Source organism: Parasteatoda tepidariorum, chromosome 5, assembly GCF_982258835.1.
Source record: "Parasteatoda tepidariorum strain Cologne lab strain chromosome 5, Ptep-v5.0, whole genome shotgun sequence".
NCBI lineage: Eukaryota > Metazoa > Arthropoda > Arachnida > Araneae > Theridiidae > Parasteatoda > Parasteatoda tepidariorum.
The window spans coordinates 1,376,947-1,391,802 of record NC_141759.1 but is presented as its reverse complement, the minus strand read 5'-3'; positions in this window follow the sequence as shown (position 1 = coordinate 1,391,802).

The window sequence follows — 14,856 nt, the reverse complement described above, 5'->3', positions numbered from 1 at the left end:
TGGTAAGGATTATATTAACTTTTTGTGCAAGGTTTATTCACTTATATACTTGTGAAAGCATTATTAATTTTGATTTGCAAGGAGCCCTAATTTTTTTGAGAAAGTATTATAAATTTTTTCGCAAATTATTTTATTTAGATAAGTGCTAATTAGGCATTCATTTTCATTATTTGCTATTTGAAACAAAAAATTGTAAAAAGACTGTATTACAATTATGTCTTATTTATTTATTATTTATAAAAAAGTTGAGAAAGGTGTTTCATTAGAATAACTAAAAACCCAGAAAATATATCGGTTCATTCTACTTGTCGAGAAACATCTAATTTTTAAAATGGAATAAGCAACATTGCAGTTTTAGCTAAATTTTTAAAGAATTTTATTTTAAGAATAAAATGTTAAAATTTACTTAGAGGATTTCAATTAAACTAATTACTTTTTTAAACAATAATTTAAATAATTTATAATAGGGATTTGAAAACTACTTAAATAATTTCAGCTACATTGCTTCATTTTATTTTAAGAATAAATTGAATTATTTATGAAGAGAATGTAAAAATCTACATAAATGATTTCGGTTACAATAATTTTATATTATTTTAACAGTGATGAATGAATCATATTTTAATGAATGTGATAATAATGAATCATATGATAATGAATCATATTTTATCAATGAATTGTAATAGATATAGCATGAATGTAAAAGCCTTTCAAAATGATTTCAGTGACATTGCTTAATTTTATTTTGAGAAATTACTGACATATTTTTTATAAGAATGTAAAAATCAACAGAAGTGGTTTCGATTGCATTGTTTTAATTTATATCAATAATTAAGAGAAATGAGGTGAATAAATTTTTAATTATAATGGGAATACTTATAATGATTTTTAAAAGTAATTATCCGAAAGTTTTTAAAAGTAATATTAAAGCATTCAAAATAAAATACAATAGCATATAAGAAAATTCTTACGTATTTAATATGAAGATGAGTTTTTTTTATTTATTCGCTCTCAATTTTTTATATCAGTTGACTATTTCAGACCTTTATAACAATTTTTTTGAATGAAGAAATTTTTTTCGGAAAATAAATAATTTAGATGTTAATTGAACAGACTTTTAGACCTTAATTCATTTATGCTGAAATATATTTCTTTGTTCTAGGCAGTTTTTTTTTAATTGTTATCTGAATAACGATATTAAGATTATTTATATGCAACAACCTTTAAAAAGTTCCTTAAAATTTGTATCTGAAAATAAATTTTTATTTATTTAATTTTTGTTTTGCAATCCTAAATTTCATTGCTATGTTTTAATCTCTTTATAATCTTTTTTTTCTCATTGGAATTGCGATTGTTTAAAATTTTGTTTCATAATCACTAGAAAATAATTAAAAAAAAAAACAGCGTTTCTGTTCGACAGTAAAATAATAAAAAACTTATCGTCAAGTACTTAAAAAATAATAAATGACTTTTTTTCATCAAAATCCCCACTTTCTATTTATTTTTCTCAAATTAATGGAATACCACAGGGATCTAATTATTCATCTATCTTAGCTAACTTATTTTTGCATTATTATGAAAAAAATTATACTCTTAGTATTAAATTTGTTTTTAGATATATTGATGACTTAATTATCTTTAATTTCCAAGATTTTACTGTTTTATTGAGTGATATATACCCTGAGGAATTAATCTTACTTCGTAATCATGATGATAATATTAATTTCAATTTTTTGGATTTGGGTATTATGAAAGTTGAAAATATCTGCTTTGTTGATTTATACGATAAAAGAAATGATTTTAATTTTAATATTAATAAACTAGTTACTTGGAATTCTAATGTTTCCAGAAGCATCTATTTAAATACCACTTTTAATGAAATGAACAGAATTAAAGGAATAAGTAGTAATATTTATTTTTTCAAAAAACAAATCGATAAACTCTTTCAAAATCTGATAAAAAAACAATGGATACCCAACTAATGTAATAAAATTTTATATAAAATCATTGAATTAATCGTATATTTTGGTGAATATATATACTAAACATTTTTTTTGTTAATTTTTATGATTTTCCCATGTGCAAATCCATTTCAGGTAAATCCGTGGTTAGAATTATTTACTAAAAATTCCTTTACTAAATAATTTCCTTTGTTAATCTATACAGTTTTTCCATGTGCAAATCCATTTCGGGCAAATCCGTGGATGAAATTGTTTGCTAAAAATTTCTTTATTAATTTATACAATTTTCCATGTGCAAATCCATTTCGGGCAAATCCGTGGCTAAAATTACGTACTAAAATTTTTTCTTTGTTAATTTTTCCATGTGCAAATCCATTTCGGGCAAATCCGTGCTAAAATTATCTATTAAATTTTTTTTCTTTGATAATTTAAATAATTTTTCAATGTGCTAATCCATATTGTGCAAATCCGCGGCTAAAATTATTTGCAAAACAGGCAATTTATGTTTCTCTTTTCTATTTTATATTTTTTCTTAAATAAACATCAATCTTCTATAACTATTTATGATCAATTTTTAAAATTATCCAGTATAATACTACCTTGCGCACATCCATTTCGGGTCCATCCTTGGTAACTAACAAATCAAATCTCAGAATAACAAATAACTTCAGCAGTGCAGTAAGAACGACACTTTAAAACCCTCTTGTTACACTCAATTTGCGCTTTTGTTTTCAGTTTTTGTTTTCATATTTTGTAATCTGGCAATCTTTCTGCGAAAACATTTTTAAATCATTCTTGAAATATATCCGTCCATGTAAGTTGTTCTAATTTTGCTACTCGCTTTATAGTCCCCCCTTTTTAATGTTTGTTCTTTTTATTTTATTTTATTATCTGTTTTTACATGTTATTTTTACTTATTTTTACTTTTTGTGATCTATTTTATTTGTTGTTATTTTTATAAAAAAAATTTTTGAGTGCTCCTCACACTATTGTATTAATATATTTTGCTTTGACTTTATTGATACAATATCAGAAAGCACTCTGTTTTGCGGATATAATCGTGTGGGCTGAAGAAAAGATTATATCTTTTTTTTCCGGCTTTTTTTCCGATTTTTTAATTAACGTTTCATTGTCTTTTTTTTTTTTTAAATAAACTGTTGTTTGTTATTTTTTACTTATTATTTCCCACCCCCCTTTTTTTCATATTTTCATATGTCTATAATTTTTCTTTGTTTTATTCTTCATTTTGAATATATATATATATTCAATTATTATATTATTCAATTATATTATATTTTCATATATATATATATATATATATATATATATATATATATATATATATATATATATATATATATATATATATATATATATATATATATATATATATATATATATATATATATATATATATATATATATATATATATATATATATATATATATATATATATATATATATATATATATATGTATATATATATATGTATATATATATATATATATATATATATATATATATATATATATATATATATATATATATATATATATATATATATATATATATATATATATATATATATATGCAACATAAAAAGCTTCTATTAATCTTTTTATGTTAGTTTCTTCGCTATAAAACAACTCCTACTTTTATTACTAATTAATTATTCAAATCGAATTGCTTTCTCACACTTTTAATAGCTACATCCTGTTTCTAATTCTATTTTTGGCCCAACTATGCATAAATTTACGTAGAGACCTTTTTCCCTTTTAAGCCGTGGGAATCACTCGAGCAAGCTCTTTAACCAATTAACCAATAGTAATTTCTAAGATTTCCCTCTATTCCCTAAATAGAGACATTTTCGGATTTTTGCAAGATTTTCCCTACCAGAAAGACTGATCCTGAATGGTGTTAACATCACTTTTCGCTGGTCTTCCATAAGAACATGATCTAAATAAAATACATCTGATTTCATTAAAATCCTGTGTCTGTTTCCCTGCTAGGTCCGACTGCATCCATATATATATATATATATATATATACTAGCTGACCCGGCAAACGTTGTTTCGCCATATGAATTATTTCTAGAGTATGAATATATATCTTATTTATTGTAAGTGTGGTATATGAGTGAGAGGCATGGAGCGCTGTGACATGGGGCATAAGAGGCATGGAGCGCTGTGAACGATGACGGAATGTGAAACAACACACCAAATAATAGTTTTTTTTAAATGTATTGTAACTTTTTTTATAAATTATATATACAACGAATTCTGAAAATATTAGTCAACAATGTTAATCTCTTAGTGCAATGGAGTGTACAATATTTTTTGTCATTCCATCTTTAGCTACCACAAATAAGCTGGATGGTTTGCCCACTCGAGAGCATGCCACGTATAAATTGTCTGTGTGAAAAACATGGTGTGCTCAAATCTAAGACACATAAAGACATTGTTTGGCCTTGTCAATGCAAATGCCAATCTAATGGGGATCTGATTGCGTTTTAATGGAATTGGCACATGTGTGGGTATAACAGGGTTTAGTGAAAGTAATATACTTTCATTCCGGAATTTGTCATTTAAAATAATGACTTCGATAACATTGTTCATAAATTCTTTAACGACTAATCGCGTGCCGTTGCGTGGTGGGTCCAAATTAAGAAGCAAAATAACTGGAGATCCAAATTTGAGTTTTAAATCATGCGGTAGTATGCCTGGTAAATCCAATGAGTTTAAAAACTCTGTTGGAAAATTTGCAGCTTCAATAGGATCGCAAACTGTATCAACGGATTTATATGTCACCAAGTTACCTGGCAATAACTGTTGTATCTTCAGATTCAATTCGTTGACGTCCACATTTTTTTCTGCTAAAATCGCCCTTTCTGCCAGTGAACATCGGGAAATATTAGGTTAATGAGAGCATCTTGTAAATCAATGATTGTGCAGAAATCGTCCGGTAATTTTATGCATCCAGTCTCATCCTTAGTAACTTTTTCATCACCGATATCTAACAATTATTTTGAGAATGTTTCAGCAGATGGATCTTGAAGCATTTGGACGTGCATATTTACTTTTAGTTGAACATTTTCAACATTACTCCACACTGGAGATGATTTCAAGCAAGCATTGATCTCATCAGCGCACGTTGAACGCGGAATGACGGTAAGTGTTTGTCTGAAATCACCTGAACTGCCGCCAAATAATTTGTCATTGTTTATTATATCTTTCAATGTCCTGTTTCCTCAAGCGAATGTTTGTGTGCCATAGTGCATTCATCCCAGATGATAATTTTACAGTGTTTCAACACTGTAGCCATAGAGCCATAGTAGCTTCATTGGAGGTGATGTACCGGCCAATTTGGAACAGCGTTACTTCATCGTTGTTATTCACTGGAAGAGCAGTCACATTGGTATTTTCAACTCGAAATACTGCCATATCACTGCCTTTATTCACATACTTGCAAATATATTTGATGTTCTTCTTTTAAGGGCGAGCATAAGTATTAGAGTTCAATATGACTTGTTGCAACGTGCGTGAATATTGTATTTGATTTATCATGTTTCAATGTCTAGTTTGGATTGGAATATGATTAAATAAAGATATATTTAAAATATACGTTAAATCTGTCCAAAAAATGAAAAAAAAATTAGTTATAAACCTATTCTCAGACCTACTGAATATACATATAAAGCTTCATCAAAATCGCTTGAGCCGTTTAGGAGGAGTTTAACCACTAAAACTGTGACAAGAGATTTTTATATATATAGATATATATATATATATATATATATATATATATATATATATATATATATATATATATATATATATATATATATATATATATATATATATATATATATATATATATATATATATATATATATATATATATATATATATATATATATATATATATATATATATATATATATATATAAGCTCAAATTTGTGATTTGGATTGTGAAAATTATTTGTCGTAATATTCTTTTGAGTAATATTTTTGTTCATTTCAGAGTTTCGTTTAAACCATGCATCTTTGTGATAAACAGTCTTAAAAAAAAGCGAAGAAACAAAGAAAAAACTGAATCAGTTTTGGTTTAATGATCGGTGTCACGTATTAAGATTCAGTGTTTATAATGGTTCGAGGGCCTGACTTCAAATATGCTAACCAATTAGAGCAGAAGACATTTCGAATACTCTTTCTATGAATGAAAATTATTTTTCTTCGAGGGATTCGGATTCCTGATCCTCAAAATATGTGGGGTTAACCGTAATTTGAAAAAATAGGATCCCAATAATATGGTGAGGAGAACGGTCCAAAGTTTGGACTCCTTAATGTTTATTACATTTTTTGCTTATTTCGCTCGATCTCGAGAACACATTAAGCGAACCAAAAACATTTTTTACACAATTATAAAATGTGTTGACAGAAAGATAATTCCCTGTAAAAAAACAATTTTTAGCAATTATTTATTATTTTTCTTTAATTTATTTAATCATAGTCAAAGGAAGTTTGAATTGCGAAGCATACAAATTTGTACATCATTTTAAGGAATTTAGTTTTAAATGCTAAAGAACAAAATTTGAAAACAATCGATCACATAGTTTCTGAGTTATCAATCTTAAAGAAGTCGTTTAATTAAAACTTGATTTCACGCGTAATATTTTTCGAATTTCAAATTTCCACATTTTTCACTTTTTCATATAAAATGACATTCTTTAAAATGATCTAAAAATGTGTAAGCGAAAATCGGCCCATTAGACCAAGTTATTCAGATTGTCCTTTTTTCTCCACTACACTGAAATCTGCGATGCCGGTGCTTTGTCGTGACAGATTTAATTCGTTTCCTTAATTAAACGATGTTAGATCAGTATGCAAGCTTTTTCATCCAAAGCATATGGAATATACGAACAAATGACCTACATGATGGAGAAAAAGTAAATTAAACTCGTTTTCGAATAAGTATTAGCGTGACATTCATTAACTGAAATACCTTTACAAACCAACGATCCTATGGGAGTTTGCTAAGATTCTAGATCAAATTCTAGACCAGCTGCTATAGATGTGAGTTCCCAGAAACCAGAGCTCGTCAGCAGTATTATCAAGTTTTTTCTTCCATTTTTTTTAAAACTCGAAAGCTTAAAAAAAAACCATTTAAAAATAAAATAAATGAGTCAAAAAAATAAATAATAATAATGTAGTAAAAAGAGTCATGAAAGAAAGGTTTCTCCCTCGATACGGTGTCCATGGTTCTATCTATACAGCGCGTATCCTTAATATAAAATGACAGTTTTCATAAATTTATAACAAAACGGTTGATGTTAAAAAATAATAATTCTTGCATTAAACGCGTGTAACAAGGCGTCAATCATTTCTCCCAGAGTATTGGTTTATGAATTTTATGACAGGTGATGTTCTTCTGATTTGTGTTTTTCGGTTGTGCTTTGATGTATATTAATTCTCTCCAACGATGATGTCACATGATTGTCATGGCAACTCTCGGTTGTTTTTCTTTTATTTACAATAACTTTACATATTGCAGTGCCATCACTTGAAATAATTTAAACTAGAGAAATGTATTCTTGGGGTCAAAATGTATGGCTTGTCACATAAGCTTGTTGCCATTTTTAAAAAAAAATCTTAACCGTTTTTCTGTTATAAATTTTTTTTAATTGCAGCGCAGTCAGTTGAACCAATTTTGAATTGTAAAAATGCATTCTGGGGAGGAAAATGCATGACCACTCACATAAATACGCTGTAGAAATTTTTATTATTATATTCTCTTAAAAAAAAAAAACTTCAACATTTTTCCTGTTCTAAATTTATACCAATTGAAGCATTTTAGAACTATAAAAAGGAATTCTTGGGGGGGGGGGCTGCAGTATGAATTTTCATCTAGAATTGTTATTGATATTATTTTAATTTTAGCCGTTTTCCTTAAATAAATTTTTAAAAACTAGCTGTTTAGTTAAGGATAACCTGTATTCATAGTGTGTTCTTCCTCTATTGTGTACATTCATATCATTAATAAACACGCATAACAAACGCAATTTCAAAAGAATTGATTGTCAAATTAATATTCTAAAATTGTATTCATAAGAAGTATTTTTCAATTTTTATAACGAATTTGAGAAGAACCTTTTGCGTCACTCAGATAAAGAGATAAGGAGAAAAAAAGGAACAGACCACCCACCACTTTTTGCTATTTCACGAATGCCGAATTTCAAATTAAAAAAAAAAAGAAAAGACGTAAATAAAAAAAAAAAAAAATGCGGAGATGGCTTAATCCTTTTCAATCACTTTGAATGACCACCTTTCATTGACCTTTATCGGGAGAGAGGGGAGGGGGAAGATATCACTTTCAGGTGTCGGTTACAGTGATGGCTATGACACGATTGAATTAAAAGTGCTATCAAAGGCCAAAGAAGAATTTTGGTTTCTTAGTGTATTCCCCCCCCCTTCTTTTCAGAAAGGATGATGACTGTTTTATGCAAGTTTAGTAGCCATGAACTAATAAAATGAATAAATACATCAAATAAAAACAAATTAGTTTGAACAGTTGTAACTCCTTTAAGATAGTTAAAAAATTACCAACTGCCTAATATAAAAATAAAAAAAAATATATTTTTACTTCTCAAAGCCCAGTCACAAAACATAACTGAAATAAAAGAAAGACTTACGTGAAATAAAGTAATTCATTATTCGCTTTTATCATGATTACATTTTTTTTCTGTTACTGACAACTTTGAATTAAAAAAAAAAAAAAACCCCTCTAGCTTTGAATTTAGATCCAGATAGAAATATAATATTATTTCTACATTATGATTGTCAAGATTATCTTGTTTCTGCAATCCATGAAATATTTCTGCTACCACTTAAGTATTTTTTTTTTTTTTTTTTAACAAAAGGGATTTTTTCTCCAAAAGGGAATTATTTTTACATAAGGGCGCTAGGCGCAAATGAATTGAGTACATGGTTGCCTTATTTTAAACTTTTTTCTAAAACGAAGTAATGCGTGCCTAAAGTGGCCAATTCACGTGAACATTACAGATATAAATTATTTTCCCATCCAATAATATGAGAAGCGTTGTCTCAAAAATTTAAAATTAGGATTAAGCACGCTTAAATTGATTCTTATTAGTTTAAAGAAGAATTATAAATTTGGTATAAGAAATGTGATACAAGCATAGTTTTTTTAAATCGAAGCAGAAACATTGAATTATAACAGAAGAGACGAGGTAAAGACGCGTTAATACGTTCGTTGCCAATTCACTGGATATCGCGTGAGGAAATTCTTCCCTTTAGTTGGCGTCAATAAAACATAGCCAAATCAGAATTCTTAATGATTCCATCAAAACATTTTGAGAGTTTATGTTTGTTTCAGTACAGTTCATGATGGCCCAACTTCATTGGATGGTCACCGTCATCCAACATTTTTCATTATGCATTCATAGTTTTTGATATGCCAACAAACTTCCATCGTTCCATGATGGAAAATACTACTTTAATTGGTTAACCATCGAGAGGAGTTTGATTGACATGGATCATGGTGATCCGCGATGGTGCCAACCATGATGGTTTGATGGGAATTCATGTTGGTTCAGCAGGAATATTCCATCAAAATTCCCAATTAGGTTTTTTTTTATTTTTAATGTTGGATCATCATAAATCAGTTCGAATTCCTACATGGGGATGATGGTTGTTCATGATCGTTCCAATATTATATTTTTAAGATACTATGATGGAAATTCGTGATAGTCCATAATGGTACAGCAATACCTTTCTATGATGGTTTAGTGGTAATTCTTGTAGGTTCAGCAGGAATATTCCGTCAAAACAATTTCGTTATTTCTAATGTTGGTCCATCATAAATCAGTCCGAATTCCTACATCGGGATGATGGTTGTTTATGATCGTTAAATTCGTGATGGTCCATAATGGTACAGCAATACCTTTCGACGAATGGTTTAATAGAAATTCTTATTAGCTCAGCAGGAATATTCCGTCAAAACAATTTCATTTTTTTTTTCATTTTTTTTTATGTTGTCTCATCATAAATCAGTCTGAATTAGTGATTACTCCCTATTGATTCCTCAATTAATATTTCGGAAATTTTTAATAATAAGTAACACTTGCTTCCTAAACACAAGGCAACAAACTTTTTATCTCTATCGCCTTTTATTTATCTCTAATGGAATTTACAAATCCTCCATTTAATCATCATTCATCATCACTATGGTTGTAAAATAAATTAATAATTTATTATTAATTTTAGACATCGAATTGTCTATGAGTGTTTCATAGGTACCTATAACAACATATAACAATGCTGGGATTAAGTAAAAGTAAGATTTGGGAGGGGAGTTCACCCCGCGTACTGTTTTCTGGATATATCTTCAGTCACCTAACTATAAATATTTTATCCCGACAGTTTGGAAATCAAGGAGAAAACGGAGATTACACTCTAGTTTTAATATGTAAAAACGAGGTCTCCCCCCCCCCTTTTTTTTCCCGCTGAACTCTAGTACAGGTTATAAAATACTGTTTAAAATAAAAATAGCGAAGAAAATGAATGCGTTTGAAAGGTTTATCAAGTATTAAAGAACCTCCATTTTTTTTCCTTTCTTAAGAAAAAAGAAAAAAAAAGATGAAAGAAAGAAACTAGAGCTTGAAACGATTACTGGGATGTTTCACAATAATTTTATATCGTTTAATCCGTGTGATGCAAAAAAAGAAAAAAAATCTGTCTTAAATTATCCGAAAATGAAATAAAATTCCTTTTAGAAAAGCCGAAATTATAAACGATTCTTAAATTGTGAGGAAGCCATCTTATTCAATTAGAATAATTAGAGTGATGCGTGATACAAAACAAATCCTTCTTTTTTTTTTTTTTTTAATTTTTTTTAAAGTCACGGTCAGTTCATAATTAAGCCTCAAACAACAATACCTAAAATATTTTAACTTATGTTTCTTTTCTAAGGTGGAATTCGGGAAAAGAAATAAGTTAACTGAATTGAAGACGAAAAACAAAAACATTAAAAAAGCAAGAAGCGTCTAGTTGGTTTTTATAAAAAGCCCATAAAATGGCTTCCTCATATCGAATATATATATATATATTTGATAAAAATTTGAACTTTTGTTTTTCATACATAATTACATGCATAGTGTCAAAGAGTAGTTAATAAATAATTAGAACTTCCAATGCGGAAAAGTTGATGATTAAGAATCCTTTTTCCTCTCGACCGAAACTCAATTGTCGAAGGAGAGGACATACTGATAAGGCCAATTATTGAATTATAAAATTAATGAGAGTAGGTTCCAATTTGTTCGAAATGTATAGCAATTTTAAGTTGTAAAAGCAATTTTAAGTTGTAAAAACATTTATTTCTCTTACAAAAGTAAAAAAAAAAAAAGGAGAAATAAAAAAAATGGATAGAGAGAGAGATTAGATGTTGCTAGATATAAATCTTAACATTTTATCGAAATTTTAAAAAAATGTGAAAATTGAAGAGAGAACAAAATTCATTACGAGGCAAATTGTTATAAGAGATAAAGTGAGGATTATATAGTGTTGACAAGTAAAATTATTCCTGATTTATTACTTCAGTACGTTTTTCATTCAGTACGCTCAGTATATTTAAGTAGGGGAGAGTGGGGTCAATTGTAACAGGGTACGATTGTAACAGAGCAAATATTTCGAGTGTCGGGTTCTAGATTTGGTTCCTAGGTGGCGAACAAGGTGTATTTAATAAATCTACATGTACACCCCTGCTGGCAACCATTTTTATGTACTTTTGAAAGAGTTACAACACAAAAGATATTTTCACGCTACGTAAGTACTTTTTTTGGTATTAGAATATTATATTGTAACAAAGTAATTTTGTTTAAACAAATAAAAATTATTAACCGAATATGTAACTGGACACCTTAATTAACATTTTGAAAAAAAAAAGATTAGTTTTGTTAATTAACTAGCATTGTTTTTAACAAATGAAGCTGAAATGGCGTCTTGGGGACAATTGTAACAATAAGTAAAGGGACGATTGTAACAGCTGAAAATAAATAATTTTATGTTTACAAACCATTACTTAACTCTTTAAGAACCACCAATAGTTTCTTATATCATTTATATTATGTTGCATGTGCATTATTTCATTTGTCACCTTTCACAGCATAAATTAAAATTTTTAACTCCTTAAAGTTTAACCCTTTAGGTCTCTGCTCATCATTATTTTGACTCCTGAAATATCATTACTATTTTGATCAATAAAAAAATATATCACAACTATGATAATATGTATAATTAACTATGTTTTAGTCGAATTTATGAACTGTTACAATTGACCCCGTAAGTGGGGACAATTGTAACAAGTGCACGACTGTCAAAAATTGTTAATAACTGATATAATAACATTTAAAATAAGGAATTTATTTTTTTTTCTAGTAGAGGATAGTCTACTTTACTCGTCTGTCAATTAATACTAATAATATATTGGAATTTTTGTCAGTTAAAAATAGTTAAGTAAAAAATGTTACAATTGACCCCACTCTCCCCTACTGTTGAAAGTTTTCTAAATCCAGGTAGGATTTTACTTTGCAGCAATCAACACATTAGGCAGTATGCTTACACAAAATTGTAACAAATACGTATTTAATTAGCAAAATAATTTTTTTATTAACATTTAAGAAAAAAATGAGAATAATGAATTGGAAGCAATTGTTGAGCTTAGTGAGCGAAGCCTCCAAGATTTTTTTTTTTTTTTTTTTTGAAGTAATGGTAGGGGGATTTTATTATAAAAAACAATGTAAAAGGATATTAATAGTGATCTGCTTCTATTGAAACTGCGTATTAATAAATTTAACAATAAATAAATAAAACTTTTAAATCTACTGACTACCTAGTAGTGTAAATGAGATTTTGTTAAGTACTCAGTGCTTTAAAATTTTAAGGTTTTATTGTGCAATTTTCAATTGAATATATTCATCTGCGAGTTTATTCAAGATAAAAATCAGTTCAAAAATTAAAATTCAAATACAAAATTTCTTAATTAAAATACGAAACATACGATTCATTACATAAAACTCTTTAAAAACCGTCTAATGAAGCAGATGTCAATTAGAATATTGATTTTGGTATTTCAGCTAAAATTTTTTTATATACTCTATAGATCATGCAAAGCTTCGTAAGAGCGTTGAAATATATCAATTGATAGAACATGGTTTCATTGCAGTTTACCCCATTGTAATAATTATGTATTTTACTTTTTTTCAAAAGAAAAAAAAAAAGAAAATATTTTCTTGCGCAGACATACATTAAATTTTCTAATCTGTTGAAGTACAGATAATAGCATCAACGGAAAGAATTCTAAAGAAGAAAAAAAAAAAAAAGAATTCACTACACATTTAAACAGAGAGAGACATTGATACTTATACTTATTTCCATCTATTATCTATATTCAATTAAATAAAGTGATTTTTATTTATTTCCTTTTATTTAACGCAAATATTCACGATTCAAATTTAATGTTGAGAATGTTGCTGATAATTTCTAAATCAATTTCCGCTTATCACTTCTTTCAACTTTGCAAAAATACAGAAACCTTATGCAAAGTCAAATCGTATTTAAAAAATAACATTTTAATAAGACCAAATAGTTCAAGTAACAATGACGCAAAAAATGTAATCTGCTTTGTTTCTATTCTTTCAAAATATTTTCTTTCTTATTTTTTAGAAATTCTATACCATAAGAACGGAAAGTGATTATCCTTCGGCAATTCCGTTATTTGTTTTAAGAGGTTTAAGAAAATCAGAAAAGTGATTAGAAATAACAATTCTTAAGTGTTCCTTAAAAATTTTTGAAATAACCGCTGCTTTGATGTCACGCCTTGTTTTAGGCGAGAGCAATTTTTAACGTTGTTTAAACATCAAATTAACCTCATTTTATAGAAATACTCCAAAAAAGTACCTTAATTGATGGTTTTTAATGGAGCCGTGGTGTCTCAGGGGATAGAGCGTTCGCCTTCCTTTGAGGTGAACCCGGTTCAAATCCCAGCGATGTCTGGTCGATACGAATTCCGCATCCGGCTTGCACCTACCACAGTGCTGACATAAAATATCCTCAGGGGTAGACGGATCATGCGTTATTAGTCCCTTTGCCGTCAGGCTAACCGTGAGAGGTTCTCGTGCTCTTTCTCTACGTGTAACGCAAATGCGGGTTAGTTCCATCAAAGAGTCCTCCACGAAGGCAACATTTCTCCCAATACTGGATCCAGGAGTTCCCTTGTCTTCTGGATTGGGTTCAAAATGACAAGGCTGCTGAGTTGAACAGTAGTAGTTATAAACTCAAAAATTCGGTCAACTGTTCATCGACAGTTATAAAGTAAAATAAAAAATAGTTAAAGTGATCCATTTCAAGAACAAGTTACTTCTTTATGAAGTGAGTTCGTCTTCCAGATTTTTTTTCTTCTTTAATTATGTAAAAATTTTTGATAAATCACTACTGCGTGGCGATATAACGATTTATAGTAAAATATCGATATTACTTGGACATCATGAAACCAATATTTTAAAAAAGTATTCTCATTTAATTACAGCGCTTTACAATATATATCGAATATCATATCATTTTCGAATTCAATTATATCGTGATCAGTATCGACAGCGATATATTCCGAACATGAAATGTCGGAATGCATTCTGACATAATATCCTGAATAGTATCGATAACGATAGTTATCACAAAGACGATATAATGATCTTTATAGAAACGATATATAAGAATGCGAAAATATCGAAAGCATGAGGATAATTATCGAACGCGATGTTATCGTGAATGTTGTTAAGTTTCACTTTACTAATAAAAGTTTGACTAAATTAACTAATGTTG